General features: G+C 38.1%; 1 long non-coding RNA gene across 1 annotated transcript in view; it reads right to left on the reverse strand.

The window, feature by feature from the left end:
• Positions 1–1,336: 1,336 nt before the first annotated feature.
• LOC106628410 (uncharacterized) overlaps positions 1,337–16,875 on the reverse strand; it is a 39,747-nt gene continuing 24,208 nt past the window's right edge. Inside the window, exon 4 of the long non-coding RNA XR_001331797.2 lies at positions 1,337–1,607. This is a non-coding gene — a long non-coding RNA (uncharacterized LOC106628410). The remainder of the gene's footprint in view (positions 1,608–16,875) is intronic.

Below are 16,875 nucleotides of genomic sequence, written 5' to 3' on the forward strand. Positions count from 1 at the left end.
CACAGCTTTCACAGTCAGGAAGGAATAATTTGTTTACACTTGACTAGAGCAAGTATTTCATTTGCTTGCTAATATGGGGCACACATTCCAAGATGGAGCTGACGAATACAGCAGCAAAGATAAACAAATAGTAAAAAAACGTGCCAAAGCCTGCCAAGTATAATCATTGGGGCACATTTAACACAAACTACACTTGTGTGATAAAATCTGTATTCTTCATGAATTTCAGAAGGGCCCTACATAAAAAGAAGGGTTTTTCCTTGTTAGATTTATAAGGCTGCTCTGCAATGATGGCTAGCTAAAGAGTATGGCCACTTGTCTCCCTGCCCCACAACTATGCACTTTCCACTGTTTGCTTTTCTGTCACCACAATGGTGCCATAGACAGCAGAGTTTCTTCAAGTTTCAGCAGCAGATTGGCCCCACAGATAAATCACAACAGTCTTCCTGTGGCCTCTTAATCTACTTATATCCCTCTTTTCTCTCTTTTAACTAGAACTCCAAATGCCACATTTTCTACACATCCAGACACAAAAAGCTATAAACTTACTGAGCACCAACTGGAATGCATTCAAACACTAAATGTGGATAGGCAGCATTTCATGAGCAGTGGGACAGATAAAAACACAAATACATGCAGTCAGCCCCCACGTCTTTTGCAGCACTCCCATGTTCCACTTTTATAGCCTCTACTAGTCCTCTCCTGACTGGGAACTCTGTGTTTAAGGCTTGGCAAGCCAAAGATGCCCCAGTGAGTGGGCAAGGGGCAGAGTTCCTGCCTTTCTACTTATTACTACTACTACATTATTACTGCTTGTAGCTGTCCCCTCAACCTGCTATCACGAGGATACTGGGAATCCGAGATCTTTCAGCTTCCTGAATTATAAAAAGAATGCAACAGCTTCAAAAACAATTGGGAGGAATGAAAGGTATGTGGGCAAGCAGGCTAGAAACCAACAAAATGTACAGCCTTTGTAGACAATTGGTATTCAGATTTAAAAACCAACAATAAGACTAAGCACATACAATAACTCTCATCACAAACTGTTTTACAAATGAATAGGAGAGATCATTTCATACTCTTCCAAAGTGAAGCCTTTGGAACAAAGCTGCTATTCAATAAAGCACATCAACATCACTAAATAATCTTGGGGCAGGGAATGAAAAGGGATTTTGCAGGCAGCCCAATTCCCAGCAAGACACAAATTTAAATTCTGTACCAAACAGAATTTTATTTTATTTTTTTTTATTATTTTTTTTTAATGTAATGCAATACAACAATACCACAAGGGCAGCTAACACTGGAGCTGGAGAGATGCACAGCCTCAGAGCCTGTCTTAAGATGTCCTTCCTTACATAAGTGATGATATCTTTTACTGACAGTCCAGATGAAGATGTTGGGAATATCCACATGACCAACTATCAACACTTTCAGTACAGAAATATCTAAATTGGAAATGGATAATCTGTCCTGCTGATGCCAGTCCTTGGGCATAGATTGCTCCTTTCTCCCTGGCCTGACCTTCTCATGACACTGCAGGGCTTTTCCATACTCATTCACGCAGATTTCTTCTTTGTCCAAGTTGTCTGCCCAAATTGGCCATTTTCCTGTGAGAAAGACAGTTTTCCTTTGTTTTATTTAACTAAATAAACATGAGGTGGTGGAAGCATACCAAGATGTGGGGGAGTGCACGGATCTGAAAGAATGTGAGAGACTGCAAGGACTACTTAGGATTATACATTATGTGATGTGAAATAATGGGTGAGGGAAAGAAGAGAGGTTAAAAAAAACCCCAAAAAAACTAAAATTAAAAAGTGCATGGCTTTGAAAGTTCGGAGAAATCATATACTTTGAGGATGAAAGTGCTAAATTTATTCATTAGTCTATGTCTTTGAGAATTTTTATAAAGTAGCATTTATGAAGGCACCATAAATTACTCTCCTGGCCACAGAGGAACGGGACAAGTTACTGATGTGCTACTCAAAACCCTAATTCCCTGCACTCCCAGGTCCCACACACTGGATTCATTGATCCTGAAAAAGGAGCTGAATTGATAATGTGCACTTCTTGGAGGTGCCTACCCGAGCACTGACACAGTCCATGACTGCTCAGCCTGTTAGATCTGATGGATTATCAGCACAGGGTGAGACAAGTTACAGGACATCTTCTATTCTTCAGTGTTTTTTCAATGTGCTGATACAAAAGTGTCTGCTGCTGGAGTTAAATACAATTTGTTTAAGAAATCCTGTCTTTAAACTGACAAAGTTTTACAAGTTTCACAGGCTCAGGGAGTCTGAGGATGTCATCACTCTGGCTTTAAAGTGTTAATCAGTGACTGGTGCAAAAACGAGCCATTCAAAACCATAAAAATAAAATTGGGTCCAGTTTGTGAGTTACATTCCCAGCCTTCTCAGGTCCCAAAGTCACTATGTGTGAATAATATTTGCTGCAAACAGAGATTCCAGGAAAGCATTCTCAGCCTTCCAAAGCAATTTTCCAGCCTCTGATTTCTGGTATAAAATCGTTACATGTTTCTTCTTCTCAGCTACGCAGTAATTTGAATGGAGTGTGTTTGCTGCAGGGAATTAATCAGAGGAGGTGGCTGAACGTCACCTCCAAGTCATCAGTCAAGACAGAGAGAATCAGTGGCATGGGTCAGTGAAGTGAGTAAGCCACAGCTGCACAGCTGTGAGCCACAAGGACAGGAAACCATCTTCAAAGTTCTATAGTTACTTTTTAAAGGCCCAAAAAGAGATTTGGAAGGTCTCAAAATCCTGGCTTGTAGCCTAATGCCTACAGGATCGTCATTCTCTCTGTTCAATCACTGATTACCTTGCAGATGGTCTCAGGAGCAGAGACCTTTTCATCCCCTGTCTGGAGTAGCCTGGTGGCCCGAAATCTATTTTCTTTGACTTTTAATATTCACAGAAATGATATTTAAGCACTTTATTCACAGTATACGAAGTATCATAGTATATGAAGACCTACATTATGGAAAAGAATGAAAACAAACTATAAGTACTGGAAAAGCTTCTCTTTTGAGGAATTATACAAAAAAAATCATATAATTATTCTTTAGCTGCAGCCAAAGGAGCCAAACTGAAATTTCAAGAGTGCACATGAAATGGGCATTGCTTAAAATTATCTAGTCCCCCTGTCAAACCAAAGCCATCAATGTGCCACACTCCCTTCCCCAGGGATCGTGCCATATAACAAATCAAAGAGGATTAAGTTTGTTAAAAGTTTTCACCAGTGCCTTTAAAGTTTCTGTATTGAAATCAGTATAGATAGGCCAATGACATCAGTGGGACTGTCAGACCAACATTAATGCTTTGGAAAATCTTGCTGATGAGATGCACTTTAGGTAATTGAACTTCCTCATTTATAAATGTAATAAAAGAGTCTACCTTTGCAGTTTCATCTGTAGAGAATTGGTTTTTACCACACTAAAAAGATTTTTACAACCTTTCTCTTTCTGTTGAACTATTCATTTATTGTCCTTACAAAACATTATGTCATATATACACAGGCTGCCTTTTCTTTCTGAAGTCTCCCATCTCTTGGTTGCTTAGTTTTGGATACATTTCTGAGATTACTAAACTGGATTTCCACTTCCATTGCCTTTAAACTAAAAGAAACACATGACAGCCTTGATCTCTTCTCTAATATAGGGGTGTCTTCACATGTTAACCACCAGTGCATTCAATTCCTATACTAAATGACCCATTTCAAAAGCTCCCTATCTTTGACTTTTGCTTTTTTATTTTCTGCTGCAATATAATCTATAAAGAGCTAGTAATACTGGCAAAATCTGTGAAATTGTTCCTTTGCAAATAACATATATTTAAACATCAAAAGGATTTGTAGTTCTGCTTAGCTAAGCTATATTAAATTGCCATACAGTATGTCAAAACTATTCTCATGCCCTGGATTTGTTATGTCTCCTGTACATATTGGAAAGAATAATTTTTTCCTCTTTTTGTTTTACTTTTTGGAAGAACAGGGGAAGAATTTCTGTTATTTTCATAACACAGCCCAGAAAAGACACTGCCACTGCAGTTTAGTATAATCTTTCTGCCATCTGAGGATTTTTTTAATCATTATGGGAGACTGAAGTTCACATATTGCTAGTAAAATTAATGTTAACATTCTTTTCAGACCACTGCACAGTGACTGATTCAGTCTCACATCCAATCTGTCTTTTTCTTCCAGCCCAACCTCTTGAAAACAGACTTTATATACTAGAATTATAACATGTAATATTGTAATAAATATGCTAGAATTGTGTAACGTAAATTTGATCCAGAACATTTAGCTGGAAAAAAGAATAACGGGAAACAAAATCATATGATAATCAGCATGGTGTTCAACAGATAGTTTTGATTTAAAAAGGAGGGAAAAAATTACTTTTTTTGAACATATTTCATTTCCTAAAGAAAATGCTCATTTTGATGAAGTTATTATAAAATTTAAAAAAAAAAATCCCAAACAAACAAAAAATCTCAGACAACTTCACCTAGGCAAATAAGTAGTGGGGGGAAAAAGGCTTAGAATTAAAATATTTTGGTTAACCAAAGTGATGTACAGCTTAATCCATGAGAAAGTATTTCAGAGACATTTTCACGATTTTCCAGGCGGTAGAGAGGGCAGTCATTAATCACACATCTCTCAGTGCTGGAGTCAAAGGCAAAGAAATTCTTACAAGCACAGGTTTAACACACACACCGAGGAGCACAGAGCAGCAGGAGGTCAGGCAGGACTGCAGAATCTGCTGGAATGGGGAGATGGAGTCTGCAGCACACACTGAGCATCCCGGCAGCGCAGACATCTCGGGGCTCTCAGAGCTGTGCTCCAAGGGAGCTGAACAAAACTTGAGTACTGGGGGATGATTTCCTCACCCTGCAGCAGTGCCTTGACAGCTACACAACACCCTAAAGCCAGCCTAGGTACCCAGACCTGCCTGGATGTTCTCCCTTTGCTTGGGCTCTGAAGAGTCTTTCCTTCTTCCAGATAGCCTTTTATACCAAATTTCTTCCCTAGCTTCCCAACTTCTAGACTATTTTGTGTGGGTGTGGTTTTGGGGGTTTTTTTGGGGTTTTTTTTCATGATTCCATTCACCACTATCTCATAAATTAGCAACAAACTACTTGTGTGAGAGACATAGCATATTTAGAGGGAGGGTCACAGTTTGAGCACCTAAATTATTATTAAATAAATTAAATTAGGGCACTAGGTGCCATCAAGGCACTAGCTGCTCTCTTATAGGTGCAGAGAGCAAGTGTTTTCTAGGAGATAATTCAGCACCTCTAGGTGAGGATCCCACCCCCAGGTACAGTGAGAGTCCAGAAAATGAAGCTGGGTGCTGAAAATGTAGTTTTTACTTCTTTGGGTATCTTAATAATTTTACTGTTTCGTTTTTTGGGTTTTTTCTGGTTTGTGGTGCTTTTTTTGTCTGTTTGGTTTGGTTTTTTGTTTGTTTTTTTATTTTTTTTTGTTCGGTTTTTAAAGGTTTTGGTTTTCTGGGGTTTTTTGAGGTTTTTTTTATGCCTAATAAAAGAGGACATCATAGTTTTATAGTTTTTACTTTGGGGAGGTTAATCTTGATGTACAACAGAGTGATTCTTTATAGGAAAAGGACTATGGCTGCAAGCCTGGTACAGCTCTCTGACACCACTACGACATGATCAGGTGCTGTTTCTGCAGAGGTGAAAGGCGTAACTGAGGCAGCCAAACCACAGAATTCTACAGCATATTCCTAAATAATGAAATAAATCCAAGTTAAAGGGGCATTACTCTAGGAGCATTAGCCTGCAATGTGTGGAATAAAACTTTGGTTAGAATTTGGTGAGGAATAAAGTAGCATATGATATCAAATATTGTGTGACACTAAGATAAAGTAGGAAAATACATGTTCATGAGGTCCTTTGAATGTTTTTCCTCACAATCCTTATGAAAAAAAACATGACATTTTCTCAGATTGATTGCTGAACTTTTATGTCCTTGACTTAGTTATAATTAAACTATTTCAAAGCAATAGGGAGGGTTTTATCACTGTTGTGTCTTGTTTGAGTTTGTTCTAATTATTACTAGAACATCTAACACCTAATTTTAATATTTTTGTAGTTGATATGATTGTCAGGAACATGTTGACATCTGTGTAATATAAACACACAATATGACTTTTATATGCTTCAGTGTAAACCTTGTCCTTTGCCTTACCTATAAATCTTCCCAGAAAACTCTGAAAGAACATTCTAATTGCTAGGATCAGTAAGAGCAGATCGCCAAAGCAGTCCAAAATTAAAACTGGCACAGATTATAGTGAATAATAGTGTGTGCCTGCCACTTGTACCTGTCAGGAATAAAAATGTGAGACTCCCATCACCAGTCTCTCCTAGGACATGCAAAGGCAATTCAGTGTTAGCTGCAGAGGAAGAGGCTGCAGTACAAGAAAACACTTTGGTGTTCTTCTTGTGACCACCCACTCACAGGTACCTTTGTTGATGTGATAAATAAACACTGAACTCAAGCAACCAGATCCTCACAAGGGAAGCAAAAGCCTTTTTTAGTTCAGTTTGGTTTTTCAATTTTTTTTTTTTTTAATTAAATTTTAATGCCCAGTTAAAATTGTAAAAACTTCTAGGGATCCTAGAGCCAATGACAAATTCATTGTCCTAAAATTTTGAAGCAGAAGAGGTGAATGAGCTTCAAACAGTTGTGAGTAATTCAGTTGTTTGCTCAAAGAACTCTAATATATGCACTTTATTAACTAGACATAACACAACTTCCTTCTTTTGGGTCATACTACCTTTCCTGCCTAGGTGCACCTGTTTGATAATGGAAGTTTCTCTGACATTCCAGTCCTCAGGTATGCAAACACTTTTTTGTATTGTGGGGTGGAAGCACCAATATACAGCAAATAATCAAACTACTGAAGCCCTGATGTTGCTGTGGAGTCATCAGGGTTTCATAGAAACCAGATCAAGCCACCAGCTGAAGAAGATATCAGACCTCTTTGAAGATTAAGGCTGTGGGGCTATGGTGGGGTTTTTTTTGTTTGTTGGTTTGGTTTGGTTTTCTGTTTGGTTGGGTTTTTAATTGTTTTCTCCTAACTAATGAAAGCCCCGGAAGAAGCGTAGAATTGTTTTTCCTTCCCACTTAAATGTGTGCTCTCATTAAGGCCAGGAGTAATGCTGGGAAGTGGGGAGTCCACTGGGGAATGGGATTTGCTTTGCAGATCCAAATACATAACTGCATTCTCATTGCAAGGGATAACATTTAATGCCTCAAAATAAGTCACTTTGATAACACAGGGAAATATTTCCAGTGAGACAGAGCTTTTTCTTGTGCCATTTTGCTCAATACCCAGTGAAGCCAGTTTATACCAGAGGACAGCAGCAGTTTGTGGCCAATATCTGACAGTTAAATTTCTGTACAACCAGTTGTTTACCATTTTGCTGCACTTTGTGCAGATACTTATGCTGGGAAAAAATAAGTGCAAAATATTTTCTTAAACCTCATTTTTCTCTTTTTATCAAAATCTTTAATTTGGCTTCCTGATAACTAGTAAGTTATGACAAATAAGCTAGAGCATCATGATCTTCATGTACAGTATGACTGAAAAAGGCACTCACAATCTCTTGGGTTGTATATTTTAGAATATCAATTTAAATGCAGATTTTTAAGTCTCCAGTTAAGCATCCATGAGGGATGTCTCTCACTTGATTGAAATACCAGTGGTGAAAATATTTTGGATTTAACATATTCTTCCACACAGTGAACATTGTTAATAGGGACCCCCAGAGAGGATAAAGTTTAATGGATTAATTTTTTTCAAGGAATTTTCAGGTAATGAAGTAATTCTCCAAGCAGGCTTACTTCAGTATAGAATAATCACAATGTACTTTCAAAGGAGTTAACACATTACAGAGAATGCCTAAGTAATTTTTCCTTCTGTCATCCAAATTGATATTTACCTGCACAATAAATCTTGACCAAAAAGAGTTCCTGCTGGTGGTGAAAAGCCAAAAATTGTAATTTACCTCATTGCATCCTGACTGTGTTTCAGGCAGCCCTGAAACTGAAGTCTTTGCATGGATTAAGTGGAGATGTATTATTTGGCTGTATAAGTACAAATCCTCCTCTTTGACGCTCTGTTCTGCAAACTGATTTGGAATAGTATTCTCTTTCACAGCACAAAAAAATTTTATGAAGTTTAGACAGGCCAGCCAGGTAACTCAACTGGATGAGATGGATCCTCCTGAAACTTAGGACAGCATCTTCCAGTCATGTCCTTGCTGCATTGAATGCATGCCTAAAACACAAATTATATCAAACAATCCCAATAAGGCAAGTGCATGCTTAACTACTTCCAGTTTTAAATGACAACAAATACCCACCCCCCCAAAATAAAAAAAAATAAAAATTTAAAAGAAGCTGGAGCCACATACAGCTTCATTTCAGGAAGCTGTATATCAATTACGAGATCCCAAGAAAAAAACTCTTCAGCAAGACTGAAAATTTATCACTGCTGATTCTTGTTTTAGCCATTGCATTACTCTCTAAAATAACCTTGAAGCCAAATGCCTTTTCTAGAGTGGATTGTCTGATCTGATCTACAAAGCATGGAAAGAAGTTGAGCTAATGTGAGTTATATTTCTTATATTTTTAACCTAGTGAAGGGACACTGAAAATAAAAATAGTCTCTCATAAGTGGGCCGATAATGGGATTTTGCATGACAACTTGGGCATGTCAGAAGCTATACGGATGTGTTTCACCATAGGAAGGCTTCCTTCCCTTTCCATTTGGCCGTGCACAGTCTCAGCCTTGCCCACTGAAGGACTACTGCCCTTGTACTCTGCAGGAACAAGGAGCAGCAGTGATGGATCCAGATCACCGTGCAGAGCTAATTATTCAATCTGCTCCTGGCTTCAGAGAAATGAATTTAAGGCATTAAGATGTGAGACAGATATCTCTTGACAGATATGGATGCGTAACAATGTATGAGGAAATATCACTCAGCATGATGATCAAAAGGGAAGGCATGCCAGCAGCCAAACATTCCTCTAGTCATCCTGAGGCCAGAGGCAGTTCAGTGAGGATGGTGAGGGACATAATGAGACACTCTGAGAGGCTTACAGAGCTCCTCTTGATGTTTGGCTCCTTGAGTCCCTTTAAACACATTGTGTTTGCTCAGTGCAGCTCCCCAGTTCTTTATTTCTTTTTGTGCTGCAGATTTTGTTACAATGCTACCGGTCTAGAATTAACACAAACCCTCCAGCATCATTAATGTTACTTCAAACAAAGTTCCAGCGACCTCTGGACCACAGCAATGACTCTACCAGGCAGCCTCATCTTAGTCCTTCTGGGAATGAGTCATGTATCCAGCCTGGACTCTGTCTCCAGTGACTCAACAACAAGAGAAGTCCTCCCTGACATTAATCATAGGACACCCAGCCCACCCTTCCTCTATCTCTCACTCTTATCTCTGTCCATCTGAGGCAGCTACATTTAACCTCCTGCAGCTGTGGTAGAGAATATTCTATGGGTTCATTTCTTTTTAAGTCCACTGAGTTAAATCAGTCACTGAGGTTGATGATGACCAGAAATGTCATAAATACCACAAGAGTCAGGGCCACACTCAGCCATCTTTGTTCAAGTTTTACTACTTAAATATTTCTCTTTTCCAATCTCATCTGAATCATCTAATGATTTTAACCGAAATCACCAGGTACAGTGGATTTAGATCATTAGAAAGCCTTCAAGATGCAGTTATTATTCTTTGAAAACAGCAATGAGGGCTCCATGCAAGTATGAAATTGTGAAAACCAAAAAAAGAGGCAGTAGTTGTCTAATTGCACCACAAAGAATTATTTCACAGGGCAGCACGTTGTGTTTAAACTGTAATAATAGAAAAGTGTAAAAGTAAAGATAATTTTTTTCCCCTCAGTTGCATCAATTCTAGCAGATTTTCTTTATCAGTGATTGTGGGTGGGTGTGGTGGTTATTATTCTGGAACAAACAAGAGTCTCCACCTTATTCCCAGCCCAGAAATTCCTTAGTAACCAATCAATATCAATGTTGTGTCTCTGTAGACAGCAGAATAATCCATAAACTCCATAATCAGAAAGAATAAATCTGACCAGATCATATTCCAAACTCTGTTTGAAAGTCTTTTTTGTATTGCCTGCAAGGTGGGAGACTGGATAGCAAAATGAATTATCCAGATGTTGGGAAAAAAAAAAAATCAACACTCCTTACAGGAGAATCTGAATGCTATCCATCTTGCTAAAAATTTGCGGTGGTAAAAAAGACCAGGTAAGCAACCAGCCTTAGTTATAGAAAAAGAGCAAAAATAACTTGCAACACCTCAACACCTTTTTCCAAACAGTCCCTGAATCACAGGAGACTTTTGAGTAATTTTTGAGCAGTTTATTCTCAATTCTTTTTGAAATCCAGGAATGATTTTATTGAGACCGACCACTTTTACATGCAACATCCTCCTTTGAACTACAAGCATCCAAGCTCTCCTCTCTGACCAAGGACTGAAGTCCTGCTGACTGAAATGAGTTCTACATGGCTTAAAGGATGAGCTGAAAAGGAGACACCCATTCTCCTTTTCTTTATTGTGACTTTTTAATATTTTCTATTTCTGTAGGACTCAAGTTCTTAAACCAGGAGATGTGCATGTATCTTCTGTGTGGTTTCTGGGATTTCAAAGTTACTTTGTCACAGGAGCTTGCTGCCAAGGGCAAAGATGAAATGTGTGGCAAACACCGCGTTCCCAGCACCCTTCTGGATTTTCCAGACAATGTGCCAAGTGCAGCAGCTCGTGAAAACTGACTTCTTAATGGTTTGAACTGCAATGAAGTCTTCAAGTTTCAAAACTCCCTGGAAAGTGGAATTGTAACATTTCTCTGAGATGCTCTTTTCCAATACTTTTTAAAAGAAAGGCTTTCATAAAATTGCAAAAGTTGTCTTCATTTTCAGTGCCATTAACCAGCCATTTGTCTTTTCCTCAGAAAATGCTGAAAGTGCAGCTCCCAACAGTGCCAAAAAGGGGACCACAAATTAATTCAAGAAATATTTACTTTTCTAGGAAAATTCCAACAGTATGGATACCTTGGCTTCTTTAATCTTCTGCAATTTCTGATCATTCAGGCTGCAAACACAAGATTTGTTTCCCTCTGACATCAGTCACACTGATGAGGTGACCCTGCTGGAATTTAGATCTCGTACTATTTTTCCCCTGATATATTCATGAGCTCTGAACAAGCCATTTAGTTTCACATGTAGTAAGATGTAGGCATCTGAATTTGGCATAACTGTTTCTGTTATACTCCTTTCCAACATGATAATTTTTAAAAGCCCCTTCAACAGCCACTTAACTCAAGAATTACCTAAACTTTTATGCCTTTTACCTGAGGTGTCTGAACAGCTTTTTACATCCTGCATGCTTATTGCTCTTCCCTTGCACTTCAACTGTTTTTGAAGTGTTCCAGTGCCCCAGATCCTAGCAGTGCCCAGGGCCCATGTAATGGTTTAGCCCACAACACATGTAAAATGCCTCCCTTCCACCTTCCTTGGAATGAGAGGGATTTCTCTGCTGCTCCTAGTGTGACTAGTCCACATGTTCCTGGCTATCAAAGATGAGGTGACCTGAGATTGGTCCTTATCACTTTTGAAAGCATTCCAGACAGAATACTTGGGATTTGCTGGCATTTGAGAGCAAGCCAGTGACCCTGTGGCCTGTTAAGAGATCCCCAAGTGGAGCGATGAGAAAGAAGTGCAAAGCAATTCTTTGAAAGCATTGGGGCATTACTCACCTTAACGATCTAATGGTCAAAAAGGCAGGCATCACAAATTTGAATTGACTTGGATTTCATTTATGGTAAGAAACAAGAATCACTGAAGCTGCTTGGATGGCTGTGGAATTTAGCAGGAATTCCAGCCAGAATCTCTGCCCTGGCTTCAGTCAATTTTCCACTATGTGCCTGATTAGATAAAGTATTGTTACATCATTAAATAAGGCCACTTCAGAAATGCTAGACCATTTTGACTCTCTTCCACACACATGCCTCATTTTGTTTCCCAAAATCTGAATTTCCTGCTTTGCAACACATGCTATGACCTTGAGTGTCTACTCAAAGAGTGTCTACTCACACGGAACAATTGAGATAGGATGAGATCTCCTGAGATCATCCAGTCAAATCCTGATGCTCACCTACAGCATGCAGCCTGGAGTCATGTCCAGACAGATTTTTAACAGCTCCATTGATGAGATTCTGAATCCTCTCTGGGAAGCTGAGTTTGACCATCCTCATGGTAAAAACACAGTTTCTTGCATTCAGATTGAGTTTTCTGGATTTTAATTTCTGCTCATTGCCTGTTGTCCTTTCAAAGGGTATTCCAGAGAAGAGTCTGGGGCCTCCTCTTCTTCCCCTCCCGTTTGATATTTATAGGCACTGAAAAGATCCTCCTGTGAACCTTCTTATCTCTGGGTTACTGACAGGTTAATGCTTGTTCTGCTGACATACCAGGGAAAACTCTGTTTCTGGTTGTGCTTCATTTTCTGAGGACTTCAGACACTTCTCTGAACCCCAGGAAAGCTTTTTATACGTTTGATAAGTAGGCCTAAAGAAAGCAACTGGCCTCAGTGGTATTTGTTAGTCTAGGAAACTCTCCAAGACCTTTGCTGGCACTTTGAATCTTGTTCTTGGTCAGCTCTTCTTTCAGACAAAGCTGAAACTGAAATGGCATGTGGAGTCTGATAAACCTCTGTGTGTGTGCTCTTATTTATATCCTCACAGTAAAAGTCTTCTAAGTTCATTAAAAAAAAAAAAATCCAAAGTATTTTGTGAAATAATTGAAAAATAAAAGATGTCTTCTAGAAATATTTCACATGTCTCTCAACATGGTTGAGATGCTAGAATCACTAAGAGGCACTGAAAGAAGGGTATTCTGCTTTATTTTAACCATCAATATCTGCTGGAGTGCTACAGAACAGATTGCAGATATCTAGAAAGGAAGTAAAGAAAATCTAACACATAGTTTTCTGAATTTGTGGCAAAATCAGTCACAGCAAGCACAGAATTTGATTCCACAGTTAAAGTGTTGCCCCAACGTACAGTGTCATGGATCACTAGATCCAGAAAAAATAAAATCTTCTCACTGATTTCATTTAGGATTGGGAATTATTAATTTTGTTGGGAAGTCCAGAACTGAAATAATAAAAAATATCATCTGCAACTGTTGAAAGAGAGAACAGAAAAACTTGTTCCAAAAATCAAAAGGGAACTCATTACCTTTGTCCATACTGGGTAAACTTGCTACTCAGAAGTTGGAAAATAGGTTCTTCAACTACAGTAAATTGCCTGCTACTCAGTTACAGAATATAATTTCAAAGTAATTGGACTGGAGCCCTGCTTTTGTTACCCATGTGTGTGAGTCTCTCCAGTTTTGTTTACAGGACTGCAATTGTCCTGTCTGTAGGGATGTGGTGTGGTCTCTGCTATTGCCCAAGGAGTCTGTAAACAACACAGGTTAATGATTTTACTCTTCAGGTAACTGAACACTTAGTTAAATCCAAGGTTGTTCCTTACATTCCTATAAACAAACACTTAGTGAAAGCCAGGGCTAAATTTATTCCTCAGCAAAACTGCAAATGAGTTTCATTACAATTATAGCCTCAGCATCAGCATAGGTGGAAATCATGGGAGACCTTCATTGTGTTCCAGGGCATAGCCTCTGGGAACTGACATGGGAAAGGTTAAGTGACTAAGAACTGAATGAATGGCAGGGCAGGTAGCAGATAGAAAAGGTTTAATTGAATGGCACTGTATTTTATTTTTTAACCAGCAGGGAGAACTACAAACGAAACAGCTGTGCTGTGAAATAAACACAAGCTGGTGAGCAGCAGAGTAGTAAAATAATGGCCATGGATCAAAATATTTTGTTTTCATAAAGGAGAAGCTTTTGTTGTTTTTATCCTTGTGTCAAGCCTTTTATGTAGAACATCTATGCATTAATTTCCAAACTTTTTTTGACTGAAAAGTCCCAAATATTCCAACACCATCAAAAAATTGAAACATTACGATAATATATAATTTGAGGAAAAAAGTTCCAACTTAAACGTCAGCAAAGCTGACAGCTTTTAAACATGTTTCAACAACAAAGAGAAAAGAAAATCAGTTCCAATATGCCCACTAGCTACAGAAGATAAACACAAAACAATCATGCCAATCAACAGTTTAGTCTGTTTTCATCATGTAAAGGATAATTATGAACACTGGAGAGTTTAGAACAAGAGCAAATAAACTCAAAACATCTGAAGTTTTTCTACTCTGTGAAAGTGAAAGAAGAGTATATAGAAGTGCCCTTGAGTTTTGGGGTTTTTTTTACTTAAATTCTTACAACACTCTCACTCCCCTGCTCCTCTATTTCTTTTTTTTTCCCATTTAATTTTTTTGCATCCTATGTCCATCCCCAGGTACCACACACTAACTGCTCTGTTGCTGTCCTCTGATCACACTCATCTTTTCTGGAGTATGTCCAAGAAACTGCCTCCACTGACTAATACAGGAGTGACTCACTCACTGCTCCTCTTCACAAGAGCTGTCAGGGTGAAAATATGTATATACAAGGCAAACAGAGAGAGCAGTGATGCTTCTCCTAACTCATCAAGAAAATAATTCATCAGTTTTCTTTAATTATGGAAAAACATGGATTATTTCAGCCCCTGTTCTCAGCAAGGTCCAGATCTGTAGCAAGGGATGGAATTGTGAGAAAACCCAGCATCAGGAAAGGACAAGAAGCATCCAGAGTTCTGACTTTAATTAAAGCAAAGCTCAAGCTGAACATGTCTTTAAGGGCTTTTGTAGAATTTGGAACTGAAAGATGATGATAGATGCATTAAATATGTGCTTTGGTAGGAACTCTTCATAGAGATAAGATCATCTTTTAATTAAGTGTAGCTAATTAAAGCAAACAGCAGGGTTTATCTCATTTGCTGCACTGAGGAAAAAACAACCAAAGCACTGTCACACTAAGGCTGTATAACAATATACAGATCTCAGGTCAGCTGCTCCAACATTTCTCCAGACATATTCATAATTTGATGTCTGTGTGTAACTCGTGGGGATGAGGTTTGGAGGGAAGGGGGGGAAGGCAGTCAGCATTAAACAAAGAGGAAATCAGTTGTGCTACAAAATCACTTGTGACACATCCTTTTCCTGTGGGAAAAGAAAAAGTGACAAATGCTGCAGTACTGGTCAACACTGTTTCATCTACTAAACCACAGATCATTATATCATCTCCTCAGAGAATCAGACATTTGTATCAATCTGATGTTACCACAAAAAAATTTGGAAACATGTAGAAAGAAAAAGAAACGTATTGGCAGAAAGTAAGCACAAAAAGCTCCAAAATTAAATACTGAGGGGCTTAATCCCTCTGCCTCTCTTGCAGTTGTGTCAGATGTGCATGATAAACACTCCTCAGCTCACTGAGATGTGTCAACATCCATGGAGGAATGTCAAGTCCTAAGTTAATAGAATGGCTGTGTCATGAAAACACCCCAAAACGAAATGAAAATGGAAATGAATCATTCTGTTTACATCAAAGAAAGGCAGGGAAGAACTCAAAGTATCCCACCAGACAACAAACTAGAAAAAAAGTGAAAACTGAATTAGTATTAGGTCCAGTGATTGAATACGCAATTTTTTTCTTCCTTAGGATTTCCCATGGAAACAAATCTTATTGCAAGGACAAAAATTGATAAAGTCTTGTTTCTACTGGATTTATGCCTCTTTGTTGATTGACTTTTTAACTGAATTATAGCAACATTTCCTTTTATCTCCATATATAACTGGATTATGAGGCTGAGGTAACATGTTTTGCCTTCTCTTCCTGCTCCAACTGTCCTCCAGCAAAGTAGGGACAAAAACCTCAATTTCTTTGTCTACTTAAACATCTCAAGTATTAAGCTAAAGTAATCTCTTTCCCCTACAGTATCACCCACTACCTGCATACATATGAGCAGTTACAGCCAAGAGAATAGAAATTTATCTGGGACAATGTTACAAGTGTTTATAAATAAATGTTTCTTATTCTCTACAGGCCATTCTTCAGCAAATCTAGCAGAACAGAATGGCTTTTGAAACCTCTTTTTTCTGGAAAACTTTTAGGAGGTGATATCACACTCTGCTTGAGTGATTCCCTAAGCTTTGTTTCCACCAAAATTAGTATAAAAATACTGACTACATAAAAAGATGTGATGGAATAATGCAAGTGCACAAAGGAAAAAGAAAAGAAACTAAACCAGGTTTTCTTTGGCTTTTGAATCTTAGAAATTTTCACAGCCTTAACATTTAGTTTAAGTAATTATGAATATTTAGAATGTATATAATCATATATTTTTAACAGAATATAATCATATTTTTAAGTGTATATACTTATGTATGCACATACATACATATATATATATATGTATACAAGGCAATGCAGTTTATATATTTACACACATTCAGTTATACACCACTGAATGATATCTGGCTTTATTATTATTTATGCAGCTGGAAAAATTGCTATTCAAGCATATTAATTTCCAGCTATGATCCCTAACATTTCTCCAGGAAAAACTATGGTAAAAAAAAAAAAAAATCAACTTAATCTTTGCTCCTGTCACCTGCTCTAACAGAAGTACTGTTAATTGCAAACTGGGGATTCCACTATTAAGATTTCAATAATTGTCATTTCACTCTGGAAGTAATAAATCCTCTTTGTAAAAGCAGCTTACGTGACAATTGTTCACCTTTACAAAGATAATCTGCATGACATGAAGTGGTGTTTTAATGTAGTCAAAAAGCCCTCTGCAG

This window comes from Pseudopodoces humilis, chromosome 5, assembly GCF_049639895.1.
Source record: "Pseudopodoces humilis isolate 2021_Gansu_Grassland_sample_001 chromosome 5, ASM4963989v1, whole genome shotgun sequence".
Lineage (NCBI taxonomy): Eukaryota > Metazoa > Chordata > Aves > Passeriformes > Paridae > Pseudopodoces > Pseudopodoces humilis.